The following is a 12521-nucleotide window of genomic DNA, read 5'->3' as shown; positions in this document are numbered from 1 at the left end:
AGAGGGTGGGGCTTAAGCTGCATCCCTGTCTCACCCCAAGGCCCTGTGGGAAGAAATGTGTGTGTTTCTTTGCCAATTTTAACCGCATACTTGTTAATTGTGTACATAGATGTTATAATGTTTATTTTTCCCCCAACACCATTTTCCATCAATTTGTATAGCAGACCCTCATGCCAAATTGAGTCTAAAAGTGGTAGTTTTCTGAAAGCATTCCACAAAGCTGTTTATCATGTCCGCCTTATCCACTGCCGCCATTTTGACGTTATAGTCAAGCACACAGTCTGGTTTGATTTCTCTCTCTCCCGTCAGGTGGTCCACCTTCCCTGTGGCCGACATGGTTGCTGTATGGACAGTGGAGAGGACATGGACGTCTCGTTTGTCATGCCACTTTACTGCCAGCTGTTGACATTTCTGCTACCTACATGTTCAAATTACCTTGACTAACCTGTACTCCTGCACATTGTCTCGGTACCGGTACCCCCTGTATATAGCCTCGTTATTGTTATTTTATTGTGTTACTTTTTATAATTTTTTACTTTAGTTTATTTGGTAAATATTTTTTGAACTCTTCTGGAACTGCACTGTTGGTTACGGGCTTGTAAGTAAGCATTTCACGGTAAGGTCCACACTTGTTGTATTCGACGTATCTAACAAATAAAGTTTGATTTGATTTGATAACTACATTTAAGGTTGCATTACTCTATTGTTTATAACAGGAACATGAACCATGTATAGCTTTAAAAAAAAGCAAAAGCTGTCATCTACATTGTCTGAGTAGGCTTATGTGTTAGGCTAGGTCAAATGTAGGGTGAAGTGGTGGTTTCGTTACCACAGATTACACCTAGTCCTAGAATAGAAATCATTTTGGCTGGAGATTTTTCATTGATCTTGTTTTTTAGTCCAGGACTAGGTTAATCTGTGTCTGGGAAAACATCCCCATGATGTTTTAATGAGTAGATTGGGATGATGTCTTAGATGAAAAAAATACATTTACATAACCAAGTACATTAATTGGTTAAACCTACTCTAAGAGTATGTATTAGAGAGATTTGAATCCTAATCAACCCATCCAATGTGAGTACATCTGTTGTTGAGGTACAGTAGATCAACAAAGGTACAGTACTCTAGCAGTAGTCAAGCTGCTGATGCTGAAAAGCCTTGTTAGTGCATAGGTCAAATTAGATTGACAATGTCCTGTTTTTTTCGGCTTCAGAAAAAAATCTATAATTTCACAAAAAATCTATAATTTCACCAAAAATATATGATTTGTACGATTTGAAAGAAAATGTACAGAATGTGGATGAACAATATCCTAGCCTCATCGTCTGCCTTTTTGGGACATTAAAAAATGTACCGTTTTCATGTATGTACAGATTTACTCTCAAAACAAAAGAGTGATCCAAAATGTTGAGTGATCCAAAATGTTGAAATGATCCAAAATGCTTGGTAAATACTGTATGTCCCCCTGACCATGGGAAGAAATTCAGGGTTGCACTGCCTTACTGCATGTGCAACCCTGAAACGATTCCCTCTGGATCCAGACTCTCTTTGATTTTCCTAACCTGCATTGGTTTTGAAACGTTAAATATATGGGTCATGCACGTAGACAGAGAGAGACATAGTGAGACAGCCAGAAAGCCATGGCACTGCATCGGGAGTAGGGTAGCTACATGGAACTGCCAGACTGTGTCCTAGACAGACAARATTGAGCCAGACTCAAGCATCGTCATACAGCCTGGCAGTACTAGCAGCATCCATGTATTTTGGGCTCGGCCGAGCTGAATAAAGCTTCTTCCTATGGGGTGACGACAGCTGTGCACCATTGCTCTGGCCTGAAAGTGAATGAATGGGACAAAGGGTGTATGAGGAGAGTAAGGAGAAAGAGAGTGATGCTCTTTTACAGCAGCAGCGGGGTGAGGCGGGGTGAGGCAGCGTTCAGACGGGCTGGGCCAGCCATCTCTTGAGCAGGACGGGGTGTGTGAGGAGTGCTACTCTCCCTATCCCTTTCTGCTAGCTGTAGCTATGCCTCTCACTCTGTGTCTGCTCGGCCCCGGCCCTCAGCCATTTTGGAAAGTCTCTCTCTCTCTGTCTCTGTCTCTCACTACACGGCATGGATTGGACAGGCTGGGGCTGAGGCGTGGTCTGCTGTGTTATGGAGCAGGCGGAGGAGAGGAGACTCACTAGGCAGCTGGCTCGCTGGCATTTGGGGAGYGATAGGAGGCATGTTAGCAGAGAAAACTCTGCTGTGAAAAGCAGTCCTTTTCAGTCTTCACTTTTCCTAAGAATCTTCTGTCGTTTTTCCCCCCTCAATCTTCTGTTAAGCTTCTATTATTTTTAGTCTTGCACTCTCTCACGCTCTCTCTCTCACTCTCTCCTTCTCTCCCGCTCTTTTCTTCTCTGACTTTCGCTCTTTTTTAAATGTTTGTGGTTCCATTTTTTCCCCCTGCCTGTTCGAGGAAATGTATTTTCGTCATCCCCTTGTTTGATTTGATTCGGGGAGTTTAAGACAAAGGGAAACATCCAACATTTTGGCACGGCTCAGGAGAGTCAGAACCGCAGCCAAGGACACTGCTGGTGTCCCAAAATCCCTGGGCAGAACGACACAGCGGCCCCCCCAAAAAACACCACCCTTTAATTTGCATGGTCACAAACTCCACTTTCTCTGGAGCCAGCCCTGCGCAGCTACAGCAGCTCCTCCTCGACCATATCTCACCGTCTGCATTCAACCTTACGCCGTCTCTAGCTCGCCGTAGCTTTTTTCAAACACAGTCTTGAGGGTTTTGGGTTTTGTACCCCTGTAAATTAGGATAGGACAGGGGGACAGGAGAGGGAAAGAGGGGGAAAAGAAAGTGTCTTTGCTTCGATTTCTGCCCGGTGACTTGGCAATATTCTCTTATTTGAACAGTGCTGTTGTTATTGGGCTTTTTTCACTAGTAGTTTCAGAACAATTCTGTGTGTTTTTGGGTGTACTGACATTGGGARGTGTTTGTGACTGTGTGTTTGTGTCTTTTTGTTTGTGTATGTGTGTCTCTCTGGGTGGGTGTGTATCTGGGTCAGACAGGCTCTCTGCTCAGTTCAATGTGGTTGTAATGTGTGTATCTGGGTCAGACAGACTCTCTGCTCTGTTCAATGTGGTTGTAATGATTTATGTGTGTGTCGTTCCAGGTCTCTGCCTTATTTTTGCTGAAGGAACCGGCCTACTCTGTCCCTCAAGCCTGACTCCATTTTGACGCCAGATGAAGAGACGAGGAATGACCAGCCATGTGGTCCCCACACCATCGGCTACCTACTACCACACTGGTACGTTGGCATTTCTCTTTTCGTATTTCTCTATTTTCCAGATCCATTTTTCTATCCTTGGTCTTGGTTTGTTGTGATAAGTTAATCAGTGTGACCTATGATTCTGTACCTCTCKTTACCTCACAGGACCCTAGCGGTGTATTGTTAACAGAACTTGTGAGTTCCTGTATTTCTGGCAGATAACTACGGTAAAATAAATAAAGCAAATGAAATCTCTGCCTCACGTATATTCACTCTCAGTTTGTGAAAAATATTTTTACAGCGATTGTTGTGAAAGATAGTGTGCTGATGTACATAAACAAAACATTGTATTTTCTGAGACAAAATGCTATATTAATACGACCTCTCTTTGCCGTTTTCTATTTTCATTCCACATACTTTGCAGATTTGCATAATGCATCATTTAACGCATCTGCGCCAGGTTTTGCTGTCACAATTTACATTTCACAATGGACAATTGAATGACCTTTTCGATTTGTTGCTGAATGTCAAGCGTTCTATAATTTCTGTATTTTAATAAGACATCAGTTGGTAGAGCATGGCGTTTGCGATGCCAACATAGTGGGATCGATTTCTCAGAGCCAACTATACATAAAAAAATGTATGCACTGTAAGTCGCTTTGGATAAAAATGTCTGTTAAATGGTATATATCACATGTTGTGTTTCTGTAGGGGGGTAAAAGACAGACAAGGTGGCTCTGCAGACCTCACTGAGTACTTTGACTGATTGTCAATTTCAGGTGACCTTTCATTTGACATTTGACTGTTGTTGTCTTATTCATAGTGAAATGATACCTTTCTACACTTGTATCTCCTAGGGTGACTCTCCCTAAAGCAGTTATTTAATTGTCTTTATATAAGAGCTATGGCCAATATATTCATTTTTAACTTGTTTTTTTTTCTCTGCAATTCCGCATTGCACTATATTGTCAACTCACTGACACTGTGTCAAGTCGTAACAGATATTTTTAGCAAAGTCTGTGTCGGTCCATTTTTACATMACAATTCAGACATCAAGAAGACAGATAGACATATCTGAAATGAAATACTTKTTTTTCGTTCTGGATATTCATGGTGGACACTTATACGTACATTTGTCATAGGCTACCTCTTGAAAATAATGAATATACGCTAACATAACAATACAATAAGGCGTTGTAAAAACCAATGTACTATTCTCTCTCCGCCCTTTCAGAGTTTGATATTGAGAGGCAAAAGCATGAGTRGTATAAGGGTTATACAACTAATGCCATACTACATTAAGGGAAAAGGAAAGGGGGATACCTAGTCAGTTGTACAACTGAATGCATTCAACTGAAATGTGTCTTCTGTATTTAACCCAACCCCTCTGAATCAGAGAGGTGGGGAGGGCTGCCTTAATGGACATCCACGTCTTCGGCGCCCATTAGATCTCCAATATAAAGTGATAGAATACYTGTCAGACGGACACTCTTTCAATTGTCATACAGAACAAATCTGAAGTTAACATTCAATAAAGAATATATAAAAATATATTTTTTTTCCGAGACAAACATTTGATACCTCATTACATATTTAAGGATGGCCCCATTATTTCATTGTCAATCGATAATGGTTTTAGTCTGAACCTGCAAGGTTTTTGATGCACTTTTCAAAATGTTGATAGAAGGGACTTGAGGGACAATTCCAATTTGTGTATGAATGGTGCTTAAAATTGTCCTTCACTGTACAACTGTTTTGTTACATGCAAAGTGCTGAATAAAGATGAGAAATTAATGACCAACAGATTTTAACATTGTTTTTGGAGTGTACCACAGGAGGCTGCTGAAGGGAGGACGGCTTATAATAATGGCTGGAATGGAGCAATGGAACGGCATAAAATATATATTTTTTAATGTTTTATTTTATTTCACCTTTATTAAACCAGGTAGGCCAGTTGAGAAGAAGTTCTCATTTARAACTGCGACCTGGCCAAGATAAAGCAAAGCAGTGCGACAAAAACAACAACACAGAGATACACATAAACAAACGTACAGTCAATAACACAAAATAAAATAAAAATCTATGTACAGTGTGTGCAAATGTAGAAGAGTAGGGAGGTAAGGCAATAAATAGGCCCTAGAGGCAAAATAATACCAATTTAGCATTAATACTGGAGTGATAGATGTGCAGATGATGTTGTGCAAGTAGAGAGGATAAATACTACTATGTGGATGAGGTAGTCGGGTGTGCTATTTATAGGTCGTGTGTTTTATGTATTTAATACCATTCCACCTATTCCGTTCCAGCCATTACCTCGAGCCCGTCCTCCCCAATTAAGGTGCCACCAACCTCCTGTGGAGTGTACATTCCTCAACAATGTCGAAATAATTTATACTGCTGTTTTGTTCGAAGAGACTGACCAGGTGAATCGAGGTGAAAGCTATGGTCCCTTATTGATGTCACCATTTAAATCCACTTCAATCAGTGTAGATGAAGGGGAGGAGACACGTTAAATAAGGATCTTTAAGACTTGAGATAGTTGAGACATGGATTATGTATGTGTGCCATTCAGAGGGTGAATGGGCAAGACAAAATATTTAAGTGCCTTTGAGCGGGGGTACGGTAGTAGGTGCCAGGCACACTAGTTTGAGCGTGTCAATTACTGCAATGTTGCTGAGTTTTTCACGCTCAACAGTTTCCTGTGTATCAAGAATGGTCCACCACCCAAAGGACATCCAGCCAACTTGACACAACTGTGGGAAGCATTGGAGTCAACATGTAACAGCATCCCTGTGGAACGCTTCCGACACCTTGTAGAGTCCATGCCCACAATTGAGGCRSTTTTGAGAGCAAAAGGGGGTCCACCTCAATATTAGCYAGGTGTTCTTAATGRTTTGTTATAATTACACAGCCAACACATCTTCCCATATTATGCCCCATTTGACCTTTAGGGACATTCTGGTATTCTATATTTCCCTATTGTCGGCCTATGTCAGACACAGRAGGACTCCCAACAATGGATTATAAATGATAACGTTGTCTTTGACATGTTTCTTTGTTCAGACAGGGTATCCTTCATCTCGTTTACTCCCTGAAGAGAACTTGCCAGCCGCCACAAACCCGTAGATCCGAACTTGTGTTGTCTGGCCACACAAGCTTGTGTCTATAGGTATGTGTCTGTGTGGCCATCACAGCACCCCTCTTTCACCTGGGAGTATACAGTATAGCTATGCTGCAGCACCAAGCTGGAATCTTGTGACAGCAATCGTATCAGGACGGTAGACGATCACGGCTATGTGATAGTATGAAGAAGCAGGGCTGGGCCTGGCTGGGTCATAGTAGGGAGAGAGATACCTGAGGTGAAAGGGTATAAAGGTTAAATGGTTAAAGGGTAACCGTCATTGGAGCCCCGTGCTTAGGACAGTCTCACACCATCTACCGGGCCACATTCTCAACTGCTGCCCCCCCTGCTGTAACCCTGCACCTCTGAACCCCTCACCCCAAAACCTGTACCGTGGTACATGCTTTTTTGACAAAACATTTGCTAGGAGACGCTAGAGCACCGTGTTGCACACACATTGTGGCAATTGTTCAGCCAGTCTTGCAACTTGAGCTAACTGGGATGTGACTTAATTCAGCTAGTGCCCGCAACGGTAACCCCAAAACCGTACACCCCCCACTGTACCTTTCAACCTCAGACCCTCGCCCCCTACACCCCTATTGTACACCTCAGCCCTTTACCTCTCGACTCTCACCCCCTTCCACYCCATCTTCCTCTATGCAGACTGTGTTCCCGCTGGTTGAGGTAGTAGGTTGTATAGTTCAGAGTGACATCACAGGAGATAACTGTACAGCCTCCTAGCTTTCCCTGAGGAAACGCTAATCCCCATGGTTTACCTGCTGGAAACTGCTGGGAAACGCGGAATAACTGCTGTCAACATATGTATTTGTATGTATGTTCTGGGTGGGGTTTGAATTTTTGCTGAGAATTTTTCTGCACTGGAGGAAATGCAGATGAGCTTTGTGATTTACATAAATTCACTAAAACCCACAGTAACACACGGTTATATTAACAGTATGGCACATTTCATGTACTTTTGGCCAGCTAATAGTTTAACSACCGATCTGGCAAAAGTACATGCAATATAATTATATTTTAACCTCCTCGACACTTTGATTGAGCTGTTGTGCAATCATACTCAATATTTTAATGGGATTTCACTGTTTGGATACACTATGCCACCTTTTTCTATTATGAGGCAAGGTTTATTACATAATGCAGGAAGGTTCAACATGTTTGGCCTGTGTCACGGATCACCCCGGAACTTTCATTACGCACACCTGTTCCCACTGATTTGTACTTGTATGAGTGTGCCCTTTGGTTTCCATTGGGCTGTTGATTACTGTTACAATGTCCGTTAGTGCGTGTGAGTACCTGTGCTGTGTGTTTTGGGCATTCGTGCCACGTCTATTGCGCAGATGATTACAGGTCTCGTCCCGTGTGTTAATCATTGTGTGTTATCGTGTGTTATTTATTCGAGGTACTCCTCGCTCTTTTGTTTTGGGTTTCTACCCTGTGTTTTGTTACATGGTTGTTTCGTCTTCGTCCCCGTGCCTTTACACGGCACGCCGTAATTTGGGCTTAATAAAAAAAACTATTACGCATTCCTGGGCCTGTCTCCTGAATAATTTATGCCAACGCGACAGCCTGTGTTTGTTCTCTCTCTTGGGTTACAGTTAGCCTACAGTACAGGTGTTGGACTTCCAGTTATGGACGGTTACAGGTTTACTCTCCAGATACGAAATATGACAGTGTKTGTGTCCCAAAATGGCACCCTATTCCCTATGTAGTGCACTGCTTTTAGCAGGCTCTGGTCAAAAGTAGTGCACTACATAGTGCATAGGGGGGCATTTGGGACGCCTTCGGTGTCATCTATCTAACAATCACTTATCACCTGAGTGGGAATGTGACTCTCCTAGACAAGTACCGTGAGTTCACTGACACGTACTGGAATGCAATGTTAAGTATGTGAGCGGTTGATCTTCACTTATCGATGGCACATTTAATAGATTTTTGCCACCAGTCAATTGGTCTTCACTTGATCAAGCACTGATAAGATAAGGGAGGCCAGTTAGTAAAGATGAGCATTTGTATCCTTGTTTTAAATGCAACCACCACAGCATGATTGTACAACTTCTCTCTCATTTGAATAAATACAGTTTGATTGTACAACTTCTCTCTCATTTGAATAAATACAGTTTGATTGTACATGTAAAGCTCTAATTTGACTGAATCTTACAGCTCTGTTTCTTACTCCATTAGTCTGGACTGGCCTGGTTAGTCTTGTCTATAGGTTCCACCACAGTCTGTAGAGTAGTGTAGACATATTGCCTCCTTCCCATTCCACTGGGCAGTACGCAGCCAGGCCAAAGTGATCCAGCGGTTTCCCCATGTTGGTGAGACGTGGTAGTGGTATATAGTAGTGTGTGCTGTGGTAGGAGGGCCTGGTGTGACGATCCTGACTCTGTTCCCTGTCCCAACGACACCGGGTAAGGTGGGAGGGTGTTGGGAGAGTAAGGGGTGGGGGAGACGGAGGGTAGAGGTGAATAGTTAATGGCTCTTAGAAGGTGGAGAGGGGATATGGTGGTAGTGAAGGGGGGGTAGGAATGTACAGTGAACCCGCTGACTCAATCCGTCACGATTTACAATCGCCTCCTTCGGTGCTCCGAACCTGGATGGAATATGAAGAAGATTTTGTCAGTGAGTGTGTGTGTCTTCTTGCACATGTGTGTGTGTGTCTCTATTTGTTTGTGTTTGCGTGTATCTGTGTATGTTTGTTAGTGTTTGCATGTTTGCGTGTGTATCATTAGTCTAGAGCAGAGCCGTGTGTATCATTCGTCTAGAGCAGAGCAGTGTGTATCATTAGTCTAGAGCAGAGCCGTGTGTATCATTAGTCTAGAGCAGAGCAGTGTGTATCATTAGTCTAGAAGGCAGAGCAGTGTGTATCATTAGTCTAAAAGGAAAAGCAGAAAGCGTGTGATCATAGTCTAGAGCAGAGCGTGTGTATCATTAGTTCTAGAGCAGAGCAGTGTGTTCATTAGTCTAGAGCAGAGCAGTGTGATCATTAGTCTAGTAGCAGAGCAGTGTGTATCATTAGTCTAGAGCAGAGCAGTGCTATCATTAGTCCAGAGCAGAGCAGTGGTGTATCATTAGTCTAGAGAAGAGCAGTGTGTATCATTAGTCTAGAGCAGAGCAGTGTGTATCATTAGTCTAGAGGCAGAGCAGTGTGTATCATTAGTCTAGAGGCAGAGCAGTGTGTATCATTAGTCTAGAGCAGAGCGTGTGTATCATTAGTCTAGAGCAGAGCAGTGTGTATCATTAGTCTAGAGAGAGCAGTGTGTATCATTAGTCTGAGCAGACAGTGTGTATCATTAGTGTAGAACAGAGCAGTGTGTATCATTAGTCTAGAGCAGAGCAGTGCGTACCATTAGTCTGAGCAGAAGCAGTGTGTATCATTAGTCTAGAGCAGAGCAGTGTGTATCATTAGTCTAGAGCAGAGCAGTGCGTATCATTAGTTAGAGCAGAGCAGTGCGTATCATTAGTCTAGAGCAGAGCAGTGTGTATCATTAGTCTAGAGCAGAGCAGTGTGTATCATTAGTCTAGAGCAGAGCAGTGTGTATCATTAGTCTAGAGCAGAGCAGTGTGTAAGGGTCTACAGCAGGAGGTGTAGACCTCCCTGTATCTGCCCCTGTCTTCTCTCTGGAGCTAATGTGGCTTCACTATACTTTACATCGCTCTCTCAATTCAATTTAAGGGGCTTTATTGGCATGGGAAACGTATGTCTACATTGCCAAAGCAAGTGACATAGATAATAAACACAGTTGAAATAAGTGTAACGCTCGTTGTTGGAAGGATTGGACCAATGTGCAGCGTGGAAGTCGTTCATCCTGTTTATTCATGTGAACCAGCAACAAAACAATAAAGAGTAACAAAACGAACATGCAGCTTTGTAGGGCTAAAAGGCTACAATACAAAAACAAGATCCCACAACAAACAGGTGGGAAAAGGCTGCCTAAATATGATCCCCAATCAGAGACAACGATAGACAGCTGCCTCTGATTGGGAGCCATACTAGGCCAACCTAGAAACGAAAAACTAGAATGGCCACCCTAGTCACACCCTGACCTAACCAAATAGAGAAATAAAAGGATCTCTAAGGTCAGGGTGTGACAATAAGCAGTAGAAAATTAACAGTAAACATTACACTAACAAAAGTTCCAAAAATAAAGATATTTAAAATGTCATATTATGTCTATTTACAGTGTTGTAATGATGTGCAATTAGTTAAAGTACAAAGGGGACAATAAATACKCATAAATATAGGTTAATTTCTCTGTAGGTGATGGCTTTGTTATGGAAGGTTTGGGAATCGCCTCCTAGGTGGTTGTAGAATTTAATGGCTCTTTTCTGGATTTTGATCATTAGCGGGTATTGGCCTAACTCTGCTCTGCATGCATTATTTGGTGTTTCACGTTGTACACAGAGGATATTTTTGCAGAATTCTGCATGCAGAGTCTCAATCTGGTTTTTGTCCCATTTTGTGAATTCTTGGTTGGTGAGCTGACCCCAAACCTCACAACCATAAAGGGCAATCGGTTATATAACTGATTCAAGCATTTTTTGCCAGAACCTAATTGGTATGTTAAATTTAATGTTCCTTTTGATGTCATAGAAGGCCCTTCTTGCCTTGCTTTGTGGAAGTTACCGGTGGCGCTGATGTTTAGGCCGAGCTATGTATAGTTTTGTTGTGTACTCTAGAGTAACTGTCACGATCGTCGTAATAACATTCAGACCAAAGCACAGCGTGATATGGGTTCCACATGTTTATTGAATGAAACGCACAAAAACAATAAAGAACAACCGAAACGTGAAGTAAATGAAGTGCTCACAGGCAACTACACATAAACAAGATCCCACAAAACACAGTGGGGAAATGGCTGCCTAAATATGATCCCCAATCAGAGACAATGAAAAACAGCTGCCTCTGATTGGGAACCATACCAGGCCAACATAGAAGTAAACAACCTAGATTACCCACCCTAGRCACACCCCGACCTAACCAAAATAGAGAATAACAAGGCTCTCTATGGTCAGGGCGTGACAGCAACAGTGTCTAGATGGAATTTGTATTCATCGTCCTGGCAACTGGACKTTTTTTGGAACACCATTATTTTTTGTCTTACTGATATTTACTGTCAGGGCCCAGGTCTAACAGAATCTGTGCAGAATATCTAGGTGCTGCTGTAGGCACTCCTTGGTTYAGGACAGAAGCACCAGATCATAAGCAAACAGTAGACATTTGACTTCAGATTCTAGCAGAGTGTTCTAGTGCCCTCGCCAATTTGTTGATATATATGTTGAAGAGGGTGGGCTTAAGCTGCATCCCTGTCTCACCCTTCGGCCCTGTGGAAAATAAATGTGTGTGTTTTTTGCCCATTTTAACCGCACACGTGTTGTTTGGGTACATGGATTTTATAATGTTCTATGTTTTTCCCCCAACACCACTTTCCATCAATGTGTATAGCAGACCCTCATGCCAAATTGAGTCGAAAGCTTTTTTGAAATCAACGAAGCATGAGAAGACTTAGCCTTTMTTTTTGTATTGTTTGTTTGTCAGGGTGAGTACGTGGTCTGTCGTACTGTAATTTGGTAAAAAGCCAATTTGACATTTGCTCAGTACTTTGTTTTCGCTGAGGAAATGTAAGAGTCTGCTGTTAATGATAATGCAGAGGATTTTCCCCAGGTTGCTATTGACACATATCCCCCAGTAGTTATTGGGGTCAAATTTGTCCCCACTTTTGTGGATTGGGATGATCAGTCCTTGGTTCCAAATATTGGGGAAGATGCCAGAAGTGATGATGATGTTAAAGAGTTTAAGTATAGCCAACTGGAATTTTGTMGCCTGTATATTTTATCATTTKATTTAGGATACCATCAAACCCACAGGCCTTTTTGGTTTGGAGGGTTGTATTTCGTCCTGTAGACAATTCAATGTAATTGGAGAATCKAGTGGGCTCTGGTAGTCTTTAATAGTTGATTCTAAGATTTGTATTTGAACATGTATATGTTTTTGCTTTTTGTGCTTTGTTATAGACCCCAAAAATATTGGAGAAGTGGTTTATCCATACATCTCCGTTTTGGATTAGATAACTCTTTGTGTTGTTGTTTGTTTAGTGTTTTCCAATTTTCCCAGAAGTGG

General features: G+C 42.2%; 1 long non-coding RNA gene across 1 annotated transcript in view; it reads left to right on the top strand.

Annotated features, from left to right (window-relative positions):
• Window positions 1-637, top strand: part of LOC139027542 (uncharacterized) — a 9060-nt gene extending 8423 nt beyond the window's left edge. Inside the window, exon 3 of the long non-coding RNA XR_011479649.1 lies at window positions 310-637. This is a non-coding gene — a long non-coding RNA (uncharacterized lncRNA). The remainder of the gene's footprint in view (window positions 1-309) is intronic.
• Window positions 638-12521: the final 11884 nt, after the last annotated feature.

Source organism: Salvelinus sp. IW2-2015, linkage group LG4q.1:29, assembly GCF_002910315.2.
Source record: "Salvelinus sp. IW2-2015 linkage group LG4q.1:29, ASM291031v2, whole genome shotgun sequence".
Lineage (NCBI taxonomy): Eukaryota > Metazoa > Chordata > Actinopteri > Salmoniformes > Salmonidae > Salvelinus > Salvelinus sp. IW2-2015.
This window is presented reverse-complemented; position numbering and strand designations above follow the sequence as displayed.